The following is a 4,390-nucleotide window of genomic DNA, read 5'->3' on the forward strand; positions in this document are numbered from 1 at the left end:
TCATGTTTCTGGAACCCTTGTAACTATTATAAGAATAGTTAGGAGACTCTATCTCTATCTCTATCTCTATCTCTATCTCTATCTCTATCTCTATCTCTATCTTTGTCTCTGTCTCTGTCTCTGTCTCTATCTCTATCTCTATCTCTACCTCTCTCTTTTACTTTAGAATGTGACACACTATTTCCCTCTACGACGCTTCATTGCACTAACGCCGTGTAACCAGAGTCTCTGGGAAGGAGAGCAAACATCATGTGTATAGATCTATACGGGACTGACACTCCCACACCCTGTCTACTAGCTACAGTCCGCGCCGGTAAGGCCCGTGGGTGACATAATGTCACTACCTCTACTGCCACTACCTCTACCGCCACTACCTCTACGCGTGACCTGGAGGGTCATCGGATACTCTATTGTCGATCAGCATGGTTACATACGAGTTCACATTCACCCTTTGTTTTAGACCTTGCTAGCTGTATCGTTCATTTGATTTTGTCTGGGGTCTGTGTTTCTTTGTTTTAGACCTTGCTACCTGTATCGTTCATTTGATACTGTCTGGGGTCTGTGTTTCTTTGTTTTAGACATTGCTATCCGTATCGATCATTTGATACCGTGTGGGGTTTGTGTTTCCTTTTGTTAGACTGAGCCAGGCGTATCATTCATTCGATACTCTCCTGGAGTCTATGATTTCTTTTGCCTTAGTCAGCAGTATAACTGCTGAGGCATATGTTATTTTTCCCTTTAGTATCTTCACTTTTGGTTTTCTCATTACTCTTTTAAAGTCAATTCTGTATTTGGTAATGATAGTAATTGGGGAAAACTACTCCTTAAAACATAAATCAGTCGGGTCTTGGTAGAAGACTATTTTTATTAAAAAAATATAGGATTTTCTGGAAAGGACGCTAATACACCGTAGATTCTAAACTACTACTTTTCATAAAGTTATTTTCAATAAAAATGTGTATTTATACAAATGACACTAAATACTTATGGACTCACCAGCATTATAAAATGCTGATACTCGCTTTCAAAATAACTGGTATTCTCAGGTCAGCGATAGACAGGTACATCCCAGGAGCTTTTGTGTGAAGACAGTCTAGTACCGAGATGCTTCTATGTTATGCTCTGTAATTACTTTGATATTACTATATCATGTAACCGATGTAAAATTATTACTATTAATGTAATGGTTGTTGTACTTTGATTACTATACTACATATGTTGTGATACTTGACATGACGTCATCCACCCCAGAACTTTTCCGTCGTTCCGGTTTTGGGGTGTAACACAATTTTACCCTTTCGGTCAAAAATGCATCTCATGCATTATTTCTCTAAAACTTACTCATCTAACCTCTTATAGTGACTTAAACTTGTTTTGGCCATCTTCATGAACTTACAACTTCATATTATCATATTTATCTCATAAATGACTAAATTGCCCTTTTGGTTAATATTTGACTAAAAGTCAAATCTTTCTAAATTTTGGGTTGTTAGAACCTACTTACTAAACGAAAGAAATTAGAGCAAGCTTCGAGTGTAGTTTTAAATGAACAATGTTTAACATCGGTGATAAGAAAGATTCTAATGAAGATGAGAGATTCATGTAGCATTATATTGCCTTGCAAGTTCGAGATTCTCCTAAAACGAATGCACTAGTCAATTATGGAGCTAGTATCAATCTAATTCCGTAATCTATATATCAAAATCTTGATCTTCTGGAACATAAATCGACAAGGATGAAGATCCACATGGCAAACCGCTAGCTTACTTATCCAAGAGGTATTATTGAATATTTGCTCTTTAAAGTGGAAAAATTCATTTTTACAATTGACTTTGTTGTCATACATATGGAAGAAAACGGTGAAATTCCAATAATACTTAGGAGACCATTCCTTAGTATTGCGAGATCCCTAGTTGACATTAATTATTCTAAAATAACACTAAGAGTGAGGTCCGAAGAAATAACCTTTGGAGTAGATCAAGCAATGAAATACTCAAAATGACATGATGATATAGTATTATTTATGGACATTGTTATTAATCTACTAGAGGAAGAGTCGAAAGAACATAAAGGTGAGAACATTGATAACGATTAAGAATTTTGGAACGTGAGAGGCTTATGGAAGAAGAAATGCAAAATACAAGCCTAAAGCAGTTCTCGCAACGTGACTTAGAAGTATACGCACCATGACTTGAAGACCTACCGCGAAGTAAAGTTGAAGAAACTTCAGCTTCTTCACGTGATCCCCAAACCGATCACGATGCGATTGTCATGTGCGCAAACTTTTATATTGATGTTACAACATCTTTGAATTGGAAAATGTCCGAACCTTTTCCTAAAAATCATGAATCTGAAGAGTTTCAGATGTAAAAAAGTTCCAAACAAGCTTATTGGTTGATGGGAGTGATGAAAAAGAGTATGGTGCAAAGAAGGAAAATTAGCAAGCGTAAAAGAGAATATTAATGTGATATATATTAACATATAAGTATTCATATATTTATTTTTATGCTATTATTCTAATATAAATTTTATATATGTATAGTAATTTAGTAAATTTTAATGTGAATATTAGTGATATATATATATATATATATATATATATATATATATATATATATATATATATATAATTTTCTATTCCAAATCACTTATATACATATACAATTTTCTATTCCATAAAATGGTTCTAAAATATCTATAAATATATTTTAGTACGCAAATGGACAATTTATTTATACATACATATTTTGTTGTCAAAACAATTTATTATATATATATATATATATATATATATATATATATATATATATATATATATATATATATACTAGTCAACCCTGGTCAACGGTCAACCTTTGACCCGACTCGTCGAGTCTTCCATAGACTCGTCGAGTCCATATGTGAACTCGAGTCCTTTGAATCCTTTCTGACTCACCGAGTCACTCACCTAACTCGGCGAGTCATCCATTGATCTGAGTCACGGGACAACCCGCTCCGACTCGTCGAGTCTGCTCATGGACTCAGCGAGTTCATTTTATGCACAACCTCAAACAACCTTCTGAGGTCAGATCTATTCCTCTAATCCTTACATCTAACATTCCCAAGCTCAATAATCACGTAAAGTCTCTATCTTGATGCACATACAACATCTAAATGAACATATATGATGATTTAGCCCCAAATACCATAACCCAAGGTCATAACCTCCATTGTTCTTCATAAAGCTTGATGAGTAAGCCTCTCTGGACCTCTATGGATCCAGATCCAAAGCCTCATCACCAGAAAAGGACTATTTGGACATCAAATCAACCTAACAAAGGGCCCAAGAAACCCTAAATCCATATATTCTTCATAAAATAGAAGAAGAGCCGAATTACTACCTCAAATGCGATGATCTTATCTTCAACCCAACCTCCTTTGTTTCCTCTTGGCTAGGACCTCCTTCTTCTTGCTAAACAACACCACAAAGGTCAAGAATGGCTTCCTTTCTCTCTCAAAACGCCCAAGCACTCTAGGGTTTCTCTCTATGGACTGGTAGCCGCAATGAAGGCCATAAGGGCCTTTAAATAGGTCCCAAACCCGAGAAATTAGGGTTTCTTTCGTCAGCTCTGACTCGACGAGTCACTCCCCTGACTCGTCAAGTCCCCTAATTAACCACGTCATCTAGTCGCGACCAGACTCGACGAGTCTAAGCACCAACTTGTCGAGTCACCTTACATAATTAAAGAAATACAACATAAATTAATATACCTGGGAAACTGGGTGTTACAGAGATACAAAAATGGACCGAGAGAAAGAGATGGTGTCGGTTTTTAGTGAGAGACAAAGAGGGTGAAAGATAGAAAGACGGTGGTGCAACAAGTGATCTGGGAACGACATCGAGCAAAAGATTAAAGGAAGCATAAATAAGTATAATACAAAAAGACCGAACCGGAAAAATCTGGAAAATAAGATCTATGAGAATGAAAAAGCGAAATAAATTGGAAGATGTTTACCAATGTAGGTAATGAGGCTTGCCGGAGAATGAAGAGAGTTAGGAGGGAGACGGAAGAGATTTGATAGAAAGGGCGGCCGAAGATGTGTAAACAATTTTAGGGTTTCCACATACGGAGTTATGTATTTGCGTGTGTATAGATTTGCATTGGAAGCTTAATAAGATTGTACATGATGTTATAATATTTGTACCTCTTAATTTTCAAGAAACATGTAATATGCTTTATATAATAGTAAATATATATATATATATATATATATATATATATATATATATATATATATATATAGATGTGTACCGCGCAAAATGACACCGACAAATATCTCTACTGATGAATACTTTCTTACGGGGAAATAATTATTAAATTTATTATTACTTATTAAGTAATAAAAAAAT

This window comes from Lactuca serriola, chromosome 7, assembly GCF_051521515.1.
Source record: "Lactuca serriola cultivar US96UC23 chromosome 7, Lser_US96UC23_V15, whole genome shotgun sequence".
NCBI classification, from domain to species: Eukaryota; Viridiplantae; Streptophyta; class Magnoliopsida; order Asterales; family Asteraceae; genus Lactuca; species Lactuca serriola.